This window comes from Ambystoma mexicanum, chromosome 1p, assembly GCF_040938575.1.
Source record: "Ambystoma mexicanum isolate Mex_15411 chromosome 1p, UKY_AmexF1_1, whole genome shotgun sequence".
NCBI lineage: Eukaryota > Metazoa > Chordata > Amphibia > Caudata > Ambystomatidae > Ambystoma > Ambystoma mexicanum.
In genome coordinates this window covers 364759250-364774337 of record NC_090921.1, presented here as the reverse complement: position 1 = coordinate 364774337, position 15088 = coordinate 364759250, and positions in this window count along the sequence as shown.

Genomic DNA, 15088 nt, shown 5'->3' with positions numbered 1-15088 from the left:
ATCCACTCTCTCAGTAGAGAGCTGGTGGTGTCGGGAGGAAAAACAAAGCAGACCATTGTTGTCACATTAGCAATAGGCTCTAAATTCATTAAGAAAGATGTGTTCTTGTGAACAACATTAAAGTTGGTAAGGTTTTTAAGGTTTTTGGGACTTACTTGAGTTCTATCAGATCCTACTATGAATGATTTGCAGTGTCACGCCTCACGGCGTACACAACATGGCCGGTATTTGTATGCAAGCGTCATATCACGCAATGACTTAATCGCATACATGTACACGATGATATCATCCTCGTGCAATCGCGTCTATCTTAATACCAAGACATGGGCTCATTCAATTAACATCAAAGTCGCTTTTTTTATATAAAAACGTATTGTTTACAAGGGAATAGCCATTATATCAAATGCGACACTGATACCCAAGTCTCCTTTTCTTAATTAAAAGCATCCATATAGCCCAAAAGTAATGATGTTTCGTTTACCTCACAGTCTTAATCCCGTACCTAGGGGAACCATATATTGTGTACTAAAAAATACATATACCGTCAGCAGGCCTATATATAGTATAATCCATCACTACTCTACAGTGAAGTCGCAATATAGCCAAGCTTGGACATGCCCATTCACCCAGTATTTACCATCTACCACACACAGTAGGGTATCTTACTTCCCTAAAACATCCGGTGCTTAACTCTTAAAATGTTTTATCCAGCAGTGTGAAGTGGGAGAATGGAAGACCAGGCTCCCGTCCTTCACCTCTCGCGCTTGGCCTAGAGGGTCACGGCCCAGACACCCGCCGCGAGAAGAGTTTGTCCATTTACCAGACGACCAGGTACCCTGGTACAGGAACATACGGATGTGTCCACCTGCCTGCCCAGCAGCCCGCACTGGCCATGCCGACACCTGCGGCTCGGATCAGCTAGACTAAAAACCACACGTCGTTAGAGATGCCATGACGACCTAGACAACGGGAAGCACATCTGTACAAATATACACACTTAACATTTCCACACCAATCTACACGAAGAACATACTCAGTGCTCTGACGTAGGCGACAGGCATATTCACGGACGTGCATCTTTATTATTTTTACATAGGCTTTCAGAACGCAGAAACGCAAGACGCATCATGAACTCATCTATAACGCTTGCTCACGCTTCTCTTGAAACCCGTTACCACCATGAGAGGTATAATGGAAACATGATACTGGTCATGGAAATATATGCTATTATAACCTAAAAGCACCTATGCACCAAACAGACTACTTAAGCACCAGGCCCGAGTAGGCATCAAACAAGAGCTCCCGTGGACATTAACAAAGCAAGAGTCAGGTTGCTGATCCTGCAGAAAGAACCCGGTGGAGCAACCAGCCAAGGTCGCAATGTTGCAAACCCACATCCAAGAACAAATCATCAAAGGCACGATGTTGCAACCTCGCACTCCGCGCCTCAACGATAAAGGCACGCCGACAAATTAAACCAGACGCGCAGTAGAAAAAACAATATTAATTGTGCAGAATTCTGCCTCTTTCACGGTCCCTCCCCACGTGACCAAGCCGAATCTGACGAGATGCCAAAACCCAGGAGAGAAAAGGCGTCTGGGTCCCTCACTACGAGACACAGGCCGATACACTTGAAAGGCTCAATGGACATCTGCTACAGTGGGAGCGGTCAGCCTTCCACCTATGAATAAATCCTCATATTGTCTGCACGTACCCATATTGAAACATTGTTGCAAACACAGGTACACCGAGAGCTGGGAACAACGGTGGTCCCAGGCTGGGAAGCTCACGGATGCACCAATCAGAACATGGGGCTCTTATCTCAGACGTCAGTAATACTAGCCAATCCTCAGGAGTCTTCATGTAACAATTCTTATGTATCTAATTGTAGGGACAACCCAGATATACCACCTGACTACACCTTGTCCACTAATATCATTCTCTATATGTGTACTATACTAACCCTACCACTCGAGCAACCAATTAAGAGTGGCGATAGGTTTTTTGTTAACTTTCTGAAGTGACGCAAGTAGCGCGTCATAATGCAGTAAAAAGGGCCTGCGAGCCCCACGATTGTGTGTGTGTCAGGACGAACCCGTACGCTCCTTGACCCATCCCTGCCGTTTTGTCTAAATAAACAGCAGAGTCACCTTGCTCCTTGTGTGTGTCCCATACTCAATCTCGTCTGGGATATACGGGAGGAGTTGGGGCCTCCCTGCCCGGAGGTCTGGGGACGGCCCGGCCGACCCCGGCAGAATTTCCCCCCGACAAGTTGGAGGCACTGCTGAGATCTGTTTAAGATCAACTTTTATTTTTAGTTTTTCCAGGCACTCCCGTTGCGAGGAGGCCCGGCGGCGCGGCCCCCTCTGCCGTTGCCCCCTTCTGAGGACTACAGGACCATCGCGGAGCTGCGAGAAGACCGGACAGCGCAATCCGGATATTGGCCCTCGGGAGCCGGTTGAGAAGTATCCCGCCCGCGGTCGGCGAGTGTCCAGACGTGGTAGAGACGAGGGGAGGTGGCGAGCCGCTTGGAGGGGTGCACGCAGTCGAGCGGCCCTGCATCGAGAGAACTTGGTGAGCATGACACGCACAACAAGCAATGCGAAATTGTGAGGGAGGGGGAGGAAGTAAATAAGGGAGGAGGGAGGTATTGTACAGATGTGCGGCGAAGGTTTAACTGAGTGTTGCCAATGGAATGAATGGTAGCGAAACGAGTGCGAGAACAGTCGGCTAACGTTACGCGAAAGAGGGGGGCGGGGCACGAAAACATCACGTGCAGCCGCTCGTAAGACACTGATGGCCTAAATTGCGACTACGTGTGAGGGTGGGTGTGTGTGGTTTCCTACGACTTGACATTTATTGATCAATGAGTAGATGAGGTTTCCTATTATTCGAGCAAGAAACTCGATAGGTAGATGACGTTTCCCTGTGGCCGGTAGCTAGTTACATAGTTGCCCAAAACGGAAGATAATTGGCTGGTTAAGCCCTCCTGTTGAGGGGCGTATCACACGCGAGGCGACGCAGCGTGCGTAGTCCGGTTATATTATTGATGAGATTACCTTGTTCCAGGAGAGACAGGAAGACAGCTGTAGGGTTAGCGGGGTAGATTGCAAGTGTATTTTGAACTTAAAGAACATAACAAATATATACCAGTAGCTCGAAGAAATCGGTGACGTCACCAGTAGGGATTTAATAAGATATCGCGAGCGCAAGAAACTTTGGGTTGAGAGTGGTGGGGAAGAGAAAAATGATAAAGGAGCGGATACGGAGATAAACGATAAACGAGTGGATTGAAAGAGGAGAAGGGGAAAGGGGCGTGGCTGCGCACAGAGAACGCCGGCCACGGCAAGTGTAAAAGGGGGAGGAGAACGGAGAAACAGGACGACTGTATAAGATCGTCGTAAGGGGTACGCATCCGCAGGGGGCTGCGTGCGCTTCGGCCGCAGGGGGCCGTAGGGGAAGGAATATAATATAACATAATATTTATTATTATTGCATAATCTGTCAAGGGATTGTCGTAAGTCCCCACACTTGCGGGGCAAGGTAAGCAATACGAGGTTGTATATCGTAAACTGCTGGTAAAGAGAAGGGTAACAAGGGGAGGGCCACTATGTCATACGGGAGAGGGTCGGGAGGGTGGGGGAACACCCTCACTACCCCATTACAACACATATGCACCACACTGCCACCACATAGGGAGAAATTAATTAAGTACAGCATAGAGTGGACCCAGGGGACGGACAACAAAATGTTAACACCATGGCCGCCTAATGGTAGTTTCGATCCATATGCCCAACATTCACTACTAAACCATCTGCACAATACATACAAGGGGAAGAAGTTGGCAAACCATGTGGAGGTGTTTAACTTGTGGAGGATGTTCCAGGGGTCCCAACCAGGACCAAATGGAATGTTCACTATGGGGGAAACACCGGAAGAAAAGGAGATTAAGAAAGAAGGAACGGATGGGGAAAAGGGGTGCGAAAGCACAAAGAATACGGGGAACGGAGGACAGGGAGGAGAAAAGATTGATAAATCAAACGACATAAAAAAGGAACGGAACAATGAGACACCCATAACACCGGGAGTGAAAACAGAGGGAGGAGGGTTGTACCCTTTAAGAGAATTAGGAGAAATAGAAGGACAGTTCAGGGCGGCTGAAGGATACTCGAACCCGGCATACAGCCCTCCACCATATGTGGCTCATAGGAAGATACCAATGGGGGAAGAAAGGATTGGAGAAGAGCAGACTGTAGAGATAGGAAACGATGAGTGGGTAGCTGCACAGATATTATTGAAATTACGAGGCTCACTAACTGGAGAAGAAAGGGAGGCGGTAAGGAGAACAGACGAGGATAGTGCCAGAGAGAGTGAAATGAGGGGAGAGGAGCTACTATGGCAGAAGGAAGAGATTTTGGAGGAAAAATTAGCAAAACTAAGGGATGAGCAGAATGAATTGATCAAACAACTTGAGAGGGAGGAAAGAGAGAGAGTGAGGAAAAGGAAAGAAGGTAAGAACGAATTGGAAAAATTAAGGGAACGAAATGAGGAGCAAAAGAGAGAAGCTGAAAGGGTAAAAGCAGCAGCAGACAGGGTATCAAGAGTAGTGCTGAGGGAGAAGAAGAAGGAAGAAGAAGAAAAGGAAAAGGAAATGGAAATATGGAGGAGGAGGGTACTATCAGAGACAGCTAAGAAATATGAAGAGGGGAAGGTAATAGAGAGTATAGTAGAAAGAGAAAGGGTGAAATGGGAAAGGAAGAAAGAGGATGAAAGAATATTGGAACAGATGAGCAACGAAGTAATGGAGGAATTGAAAAGAAAAAGGGAGGAAAATAGTAGGGAAATGGAGGAGAGAAGTGAAGGGGGAAGAGAAGGGAGGAGTAGGGAGAGTGAAAGATGGGGAGATGTATATAAAAGTAGAGAGGTAGCAACAACATCAGTACTAGGGGGAACAGTTGGTAACAACGAAAGGGGAGAAAGAGACTTAATAGACTTAAAAACAGTAACAATAAAAGGAAAAAAGGCAGAGTGGGGGGTGCCATTTATGAATGACTTTTGCAGTGAGGAGGAAGAAGGAGTGGAGAAGGATGGAAGAAAGAGTGAAAGGGAAAGCTTAGATAAGCTATACCTCACTAGAACAAACATAGATTCGCCCTGGATGAGTAGAAGATGGGAGGAGCTGGAGAGAAGTAAGGAGGGAGTGAAAAGAATAGGGGAAACACAAACCCATGAAACCACGCCACCAACATCTCCATCACGCCCTCCCACGTCACACCATACATGTTCAACCACCGCACGCTCACTGCACAGAATAAAGCTCGCGCCCTTCATGAACGAAATTACACCTTATGCATGTCGGCTTAGGGACCTCCCTAGTCGCAGGCAAGACAGACAAATAGACATACCCATATTGAACACAGGAAATGACGAAAAAAGGGAAAGGAAGAAGAGGGAGGTAGGAGCAGAGGTAGTAAGGAAGAATTTGAAGTAGTAAAGGAAACGGGGGAAGAGGAGGGGTGTGAAGACTCAATATTATGGAGCGTAAAGGGTGACACAAGACAGAATTTAATGCCACTGTTGGAGAGAGGAGGGGTTAGACCACAGTATGTACCTTGGAAACATACGGATAAAGAAAATATAAAATGTAGGCTCCCATCACTAAGTGGAGGTGCGGTTAAGTGGATATATGAAATGGAAAAACACACCGCAGGACAGAAACTAGCAGTAGGAGATGTGAAGGGCCTGTTAATATCAATATTAGGGGATAGAGCGGATGACATTTGGAAAAGAGCGGGATTCCATGGGGTAACAATAACGAACACATCGCATGATGGGGCACCATTTGCAAACTGTAGACATGCGCTATGGCAGGCACTGAGAGTGCAGTACCCAGACACATCAGACATAGGAGCCATTACTTCCCGTAAAATGGGTGAAAATGAGGACCCTGTTGATTATATCCAGGATATTCAAGAGAAGTGGCGCATGGAAACTAGAGAACAATGGGACAAAACACCAGCCATATTTTATCATATACTAGTACAAGGGCTCCCAGAAGGGGTTCAGAAACAACTAAAGAAAGTAGTGGGGATGGAAGCAAAACCATGGCCAGAAATACAACTGACTATAGTACATCACTGCAGGACATGGCAAGGAAAAATGAAACAAAAGGAAGAGGATAGGAAAACAGAAGAGGCCAAACTAGTACAGAAAAAACTTACTAAATACACAATGGAAGGGGCACTAATAACTACGCCCACACCAATGGCCCAAAGCCCAACGCAAGTAGTGGCTGCACAAGATCCCGCCCAAATAGCGCCTCCACAAGGTGTAATACAGCAAGTGCCGCCTCTGCAATTACACGCACCAAACATGGGAGGAGGGTACCCCATGCAAGGAACTGGGTATTATAGTTATAACAGAGGGAGAGGAGGGTTTATGAGGGGGAGAGGATACGGATATAATACCCAACAACAGGCTGGGGGACTTAGAAATTACTACCCCACAGGGCAACCCGTATACCAGGACAACACAGGGAGCTTCCCATGGCAAAGCAGGGAACCACCCGTGTGTTGGAGCTGCGGACTATTAGGACACATGTCACGTACATGTAGGGTCAGGCCAGGAACACCAGCATGGAATGAACAAGCACAACCTAGGACCTCACAAGAACAGCAGGGCATACAACAACAACAGATGTCACAAAAAGGGAGTGACCCACAACAACAAACAACACAACAGCCACAAACCTATTCACTGCCACAACAACAAATAACACAGCAACTGCCACCGCCACAACAACAAGTAGCGTTAATACAACCACCACCCCAAACTCAACAAACGCAATTGGGTAGGGTGACGGTGTTGGGACACAACCCTTACACAGGGAATGGCCAATCATTGTACCCCCAATAGGCCAGCCCACAGACGGCCTTGGTGTGTACCATCCTGTCAGTAACACCTAATAGTGCGGAGGAACCACGCATAGAGGTAACGATAGGTGACAAAAAATTATAATTTCTTGTTGACACCGGGGCAACCCGGTCTTGCATAAGGGAAGGTAAATTTAAAATGTCAGGTGAAGCCATGAACACCCAAGGATTTTCTGGGGCTAAGGGGTTGGTTCCATTTACTGATAACGTTCCATTATCTATTGGAGATTATGATCTGTCAGTCCCACTTTTGTATTATAGTGCCTCACCAGTAAATATACTGGGGAGAGACATAATGAACAGGTTGAATATGACGATCTCCTTTACAGAGGATGGCATAATTTGCTCTACTCCAGGGATTAACATGCTCGCAGCACGACAGATTTTGCAAGCATACTGTGGACAGACAGCGATTAGGGCGGAGCCAGTAGATGGCGAGCTATTCCAGTATGGCACAGACATGGCATTTGCATGGATGCCAGGGATAGAAGGGAAAATATGGAGGAGGCCAGCAGCCTATCTGTTCCGACCAGAAACACCAGTTAATGAACTGGAAGGGAAGGTGTTTGTAATGGACATTGAGAGCATTATTGCAACAGCTGATTATGTTGCTGTGCACGCCCAAGATAAAGAAGGGAGAGCATGGAGGGCGGTGATAGCACTAGCAGAAGGATGTAGGCTGACCCAGGTGTCAGATGAAGAGCTGTTCTCAGAAGAAAAGGAAGAAGATGAAATGGTGTTCATGATGAGTGTAGAAATATGGCTAAGAGTGGCTCACAAACAAGTAGCACAGAAAATTGCAATGGCACTTGAGGCACCCGCAGGCACCCCAGTCCCATTTTATAAGGAGGATATGTCAAAGGTGCCCAAATCATTATGGACTATTAGCCCTTATGACGTGGGATGCATAAAAACCATAGGGGGTGTAAGGATAAAATTGAAAAAAGGTGCCATACTACCAAGAGTGAAACAGTACCCATTGTCAAAAGAGGCAGATGAAGGCATATATGAAACCATAACGGCCCTTATAAACAATGGCATATTGGTCCCCTCAGAATCACCATGTAACACAGCTGTGTACCCGGTGCGCAAGGCTAAAGGGGGGTCTTGGCGCTTCATACAGGACCTCAGACCCTTAAACAACATAGTAGAAGCAGAGTATCCAGTAACAGCAAACCCGGCCACAATATTGTGTGGCATTCCAGCAGAAGCATCACGATTTACAGTGATTGACCTTAAAAATGCTTTTTTCTCAATACCATTACACCCAGACTCACAAGATCTGACAAGCTTCACTTACCGAAATACAAAGTGGAAACATACCAGATTACCACAGGGGTATTGTGAATCACCCTCAATTTTCAATAGAGTAATACAGATGGATTTGGGTAACGTTGAGGTGGAAAGCACAGTGTTACAGTATGTGGATGACATAATAATTTGCAGTACAAACGAAAGTAAATGTAGAGAAGACTCCTTAAAGATGTTGACAATATTGGCTGAAAAGGGGTACAAGGTAGACATGGAAAAGATACAATACTGTCAGGAACAGGTACTTTACATTGGCCAACTGATATCCCAACATGGAAGAAGGATTGCACCACAAAGAGCACAGGCCATCTCAAGCACTCCCGTGCCACAGACTGTGAGAGAACTGCAGCAATTTCTGGGGCTGTGCAACTACTGTAGAGCATGGGTATTTGATTACAGCTCATACATAGGACCCCTGCTTGAGGGTTTGAAGGAAGCAAATAAAGGGGAGAAAAAGTTGGGATGGACTATGGAAATGAGGGAGGCATTTGACGAATTGAAAGACGCGATATCAACTGCTCCAGTACTGGCATCCCCAGACTATGAGCGACGCTTTTTTATATTTTCACATTGCGACTCAGCAGTGATGAAAGCAGTATTGGCACAAAAAACGAGCATGGGATATAAACCAGTAGCATTTTACAGCGGACACTTAGACCCTGTGATGTTAGGCCACTTCCCTTGTGAACAAGGTCTTGCTGCAGCTGCCTTTGCAGTAGAAAAAGCATCAGCAATAACTATGGGGTGCCCAACTACACTGTTTGTGGAACATGCACTATTTGCGATATTGAACAAACCTAAGTCCACACTAACGACACAGAGGGCATCAGGTTATGAGATTATTTTGTCTAAGGCTGAACTAGCAATTGTTAGATGTAGCACGGTTAACCCTGCAAGGTTCCTAGCAGAAGTAATTGAAGAGGGAGATTACGCCCACGACTGCACCCAAATAACTAAAATGTACTCATGTACTAGAAAAGTTGAAGAAAACGCACTAGAGGGAGGTGAGCTTTTGTTTATTGATGGGTCATCAACTATTGATCAAGGAGATGGGATACGAAGGACTGGGGCAGCAGTAGTAAAAATGATGGAGGCGCCGGTGTGTGTGGCTATGAAGTGTGTACAATTACCACAGCACTACTCTGCTCAAGCCGCGGAACTGGTTGCACTAATATTGGCATTAAAGGAAAGTTTTAATAAAAGAGTAACCATATATTCCGACAGTGCATATGTTACATCCACTGTCCACTCAGGGTTATCAAAATGGAGAAGAAGAGGGTTTAGGAGAGCTGATGGCACTCCAGTACAACATGCCCTATTGTTGGCTGAACTAATTGAAGTAATAAACGACCCCCAAGAACTAGCCCTAGTCAAATGCACCGCACACACCAATGGTGAAGACTACGTATCAAAAGGGAATGCAGCAGCAGACGCACATGCGAAATATGCTGCATACTTTGGTGAGATATGGAACCCCACAGACTCACAGAGAGGGAGAGGGAGGGGAATAGCTAGGGAGATGTTAATAAAAGAAGGGTACACCCATCTCCCAGCCACACAGATTATGGAACTACAAGCGGCTGCACCAATGGCCGAAAAAGAAGTATGGGTAAAAAGAGGATGTACAATGTCCCCAACCGACGCACTATGGCGCCAGGGTGGCACGGGGAAAGTTGTAATACCGTTGGCACTGTTAAATACCGCCCTGAGCCAATTACATCACCCTGCCCATACAGGCAAGGAAATAATCGCAGCACGAATTAGAGAAGATTGGTTTTGTCCTGAGTTAAACTCTCATGTGTCAAATTTTATCAGCAATTGCCTCACATGTCAACAGTTTACGGCCGGTCATACTCTAAAAGTGATAAGAGGTACCATACCCCGGCCAGAAGGACCTTTTCGGCACCTTCACATTGACTATGTTGATATGATCAACATATGTCAAGGTAATAGGTATATGATTGTAGTAGTATGCCCATTTTCTAGGTGGATTGAAGCAGGGCCCTGTTCACACCCTGATGCGTTTAGAGCAGCCAAATTCATAGTAAGGGAGGTCTTCCCCAGGTGGGGAGTGTGCGAGGTGTTAAGATCAGACAACGGCCCACATTTCGCAAACGAAATGTTCCAACATATCACATCCCTGCTGAACATTAAACACAAATTTGCATGTGCATACCACCCACAGGCTAATGGCGTATATGAACGCCTGAATGGCTTATTGAAGGAGGCAATTGCAAAAATACAAAAAACAACAAAGAAAAGTTGGTTGTATTGCCTTCCGTTAGCTTTATTTGAACTTAGAAATAGGCCAGGGTCCGACCACCACCTCACCCCTCACGAAGTGGTTACTGGACGTCAAATGCGCCTTCCCCTAACCCCAACGTCAAGGGCATTCACCGACCACGAAAGTTCAGCGAGTGTGTTAGGTGATGAAATGTATCAATATGTGTCTTCTTTGATTACTAGTGTCGTGTTTGTGTCTCAACAGCTCGAGCGCACACGGGGCGGGTCTACCAGCAATCAAGAAAAAGGCGCAAGTACAGAATTGGGAAAGGAGAACTTGTGCAAACTTGCCAAAGGTGACCACGTGCTACTTCGCAATTTCAATAGAAAGTGGAACGAGAAGAGGTTCACTGGCACCCATCTGGTAGAGGACGTATCAACAAGAGCAGTAAAACTAAAGGATAAGCGTGCCTGGAACCACCTACATGACGTAAAGATCTACAAACTGCAGACCCGCCCCAGCGCCAACGACAGGTCCATTGGAAGAACAGCAACAACATCCCCGACAGCGGAAGAAAGTTCCACCACAGACAACGACCCAATTGTTCCCTCGGAGACGATAACTGACGAAGAAGGGGGTGATCCCCATACTGCCCACCCCATGGTCACACGCTCAAAGAGTAAAAATACTTCCGCCATCTGAGCGCAGACACCCCCCCCATTGACTGCTAAGTACAGTTGTAACTAAAACTGAAGGACATTGCTTGCACCAATACACATGTAAACACGTGAATGTTCTCCTTTTTTCTCTCGCACATACAGGAACTGCGTAATATTGTATTGTTAAGAAAAAGCTAATTAACAAGTTCAGTGTACAGGCGTAGATGGTGCTGCCAGACGATAACTACCCAGAAGAATTGTCACACCAATTTGTATACGAAATAAAAAGGCCAACATACCTAAAAAGAAGAAGGGTACGTGTCTACTACACAGCCTTCCTCCTGGCCATAGAATATTACATGCCCCACCTCCACCCATACTTGCCGGTCCTAAGAGACCGATCACTTAGAGTAGCGTGGGAGCAGCTCTTCGCCTGGGCACTGAATGACTACCTGATAGGGAGAGCTTAAAGGAAACAAAACTAACATTTAATAACGAGCACTTTTGAGAATTTTTAGGCGGGCAACTTTAACGTCGCAAGAATACGCTGCCAGGACTGCAGCAAGGTAAGAGCAAAATGCCGGTGAGATTAGCATATGTAATAAAAATAATAGGGATTTTTATGATCACCGGGTTCTTGGCTGCCTCTGTCTGGCAGTACAGCTATGCTATCGATTTTATTGCTGCACCCAAACCTAATATACCCCCGTTCCCTGCTGCAACAGGTGTTACGTCAGGTGGTAATAGTAATTTTGCACCCAAGCAAAATAGAGTTAAACGCAGCACATACTCAGACAATAAAGGTATTGATAATTATGTACAAGATTCAGCACACGTCGCAAACAACATATGGTACCAGCACATGACCCGCATTGGTAAGCAGACAACCGAGGACAGCTGGTACGTTTGCTCATTAATACCATACGCCATGAGCGCTTCACGAACATTTGTTGCCACAGAAATAGATGAAAAAACAGCACAGTGCATAATCTATTTGGCCCTGTTCCAAACGAAAGGAAGATTTCAAGGAACAGTAGTGCACATGACATGGAAAACACGAGACTCATACCCATATGAAAACAACTTCCTCAAGACCTATCTGAGTTATCACAAGACCAGTTTACATGCTGAAGCATTCAGGTACATAACAAGTGGCCCTGCAAAAGCAGAAACAAAGAAGGTAACACTGCAGTATCTACCATGTGATTGGTACGCCACTGAAGTTCCGGGTAAACAAGGATGCTGGGAGAGGCCGCTACTGACGATAACAGGAAAGGTGTATCTGGGCAACAGCTGGGAGATAGGAGTGATTGGTAGCAACATGGTAACAAAAGAAACTATCTCAACTATCGAGACACACAATCATCGATGTTGGACGACGTGGATCAAGTATGTACCAATGCTCACGTGGGTAGAAGAAGATGAAGACCCAATAACTATACTACCATTGACTGCGCCCAAAGTATGCTACCAGCATAAAGGAGAGGTGGACGTAGGATATAACACCAATTGTGCAAGCGTGATGGAATTACCTGAGGGGGGAGCGGGAACAGCAGTAATAATGGACCATTATTGGGCCTGCGGAGAAAAGGCATATCATACACTGCCTCCCCTGTGGAATGGTGTGTGCACAATGGTACACGTCAATGTACCATCACTAGTGGTACCTAAGAAGAATGTCGATGTGGCGAAATTTCCTAAAATGGATGAAGGGGATAGGAGAAGAAAGAGATCTGCACCACTTCAGAAGGAGCAAGAGAACAGGACCAACAGCAATGATACTGTCCTAAATAGGAGAAAAAGACAAGGAGAGCCACTGACAGGAAATTACCTGTGGGGAAGGTCGGAAACGGAACTAACATCAATACCGCCAGAACACAGACTATTCAGCAGAGCAGCAATGTTCTTCTCCTCAATAATACATCCGGGACTGCAGGCATACGCAAACGCAAAATGGCTCCAAATAACCAGATGGGAACTAATGATGACCATCAATTCAACAGTAAATGGGTTCAACGCAATTAAAGAGGAGCTGCGAGCTGTAAGGATGGTAGCACTCCAGAACAGATATGTATTGGACCTTCTCACAGCAATGGAAGGAGGAGTTTGTGCAAAGATAGGACAATCTTGCTGCACGTTCATACCTACCAACGATGCTGACAATGGTACACTGACAGAAGCAGTTTCACAATTGGCCCAGATGCACTCCAAAATGATGGATGAAAGTAACGGTGTAGACAAGGATAAGAGCTGGTTTTCACTATTATGGTCATGGATGCCATCTTGGCTGTCAGATGGACTGAAAATAATAGTGGGGTGTACTATTTTGGCTGGAGCTACCCTGATCATAATTAGATTTTGGAAGGCCCGGAAGGCACGCACGACTGACGAGTTGCTGGAAATGGTGGGAATGCACCCCTTAATGCCAGCAGATGACGGCCAGCATACAGGTGTGATAATACAAGAAAGGGAGAAGTTGCGCACCCAAATCATCACCAATCATCTAGACCCACCATCAGTGAAGATCGAGAACCCAAGGAACCCCAGGAGCTACATAGGAAGATGGGTATACTGTACTCCTGGAGGAACATGTGAATACATGTATTGGTCATTTGAAGATCATGTAAACCATTATGGACATCTCGGAGGGATAACTAAGATATGGAGGGTAAGAGGAGATAACGAGAAGGATATGTTTGTGGTCGACAAGTCGACCAGAGGGGGGACTGAAGTGGGAGAATGGAAGACCAGGCTCCCGTCCTTCACCTCTCGCGCTTGGCCTAGAGGGTTACGGCCCAGACACCCGCCGCGAGAAGAGTTTGTCCATTTACCAGACGACCAGGTACCCTGGTACAGGAACATACGGATGTGTCCACCTGCCTGCCCAGCAGCCCGCACTGGCCATGCCGACACCTGCGGCTCGGATCAGCTAGACTAAAAACCACACGTCGTTAGAGATGCCATGACGACCTAGACAACGGGAAGCACATCTGTACAAATATACACACTTAACATTTCCACACCAATCTACACGAAGAACATACTCAGTGCTCTGACGTAGGCGACAGGCATATTCACGGACGTGCATCTTTATTATTTTTACATAGGCTTTCAGAACGCAGAAACGCAAGACGCATCATGAACTCATCTATAACGCTTGCTCACGCTTCTCTTGAAACCCGTTACCACCATGAGAGGTATAATGGAAACACGATACTGGTCATGGAAATATATGCTATTATAACCTAAAAGCACCTATGCACCAAACAGACTACTTAAGCACCAGGCCCGAGTAGGCCTCAAACAAGAGCTCCCGTGGACATTAACAAAGCAAGAGTCAGGTTGCTGATCCTGCAGAAAGAACCCGGTGGAGCAACCAGCCAAGGTCGCAATGTTGCAAACCCACATCCAAGAACAAATCATCAAAGGCACGATGTTGCAACCTCGCACTCCGCGCCTCAACGATAAAGGCACGCCGACAAATTAAACCAGACGCGCAGTAGAAAAAACAATATTAATTGTGCAGAATTCTGCCTCTTTCACGGTCCCTCCCCACGTGACCAAGCCGAATCTGACGAGATGCCAAAACCCAGGAGAGAAAAGGCGTCTGGGTCCCTCACTACGAGACACAGGCCGATACACTTGAAAGGCTCAATGGACATCTGCTACAGTGGGAGCGGTCAGCCTTCCACCTATGAATAAATCCTCATATTGTCTGCACGTGCCCATATTGAAACATTGTTGCAAACACAGGTACACCGAGAGCTGGGAACAACGGTGGTCCCAGGCTGGGAAGCTCACGGATGCACCAATCAGAACATGGGGCTCTTATCTCAGACGTCAGTAATACTAGCCAATCCTCAGGAGTCTTCATGTAACAATTCTTATGTATCTAATTGTAGGGACAACCCAGATATACCACCTGACTACACCTTGTCCACTAATATCATTCTCTATATGTG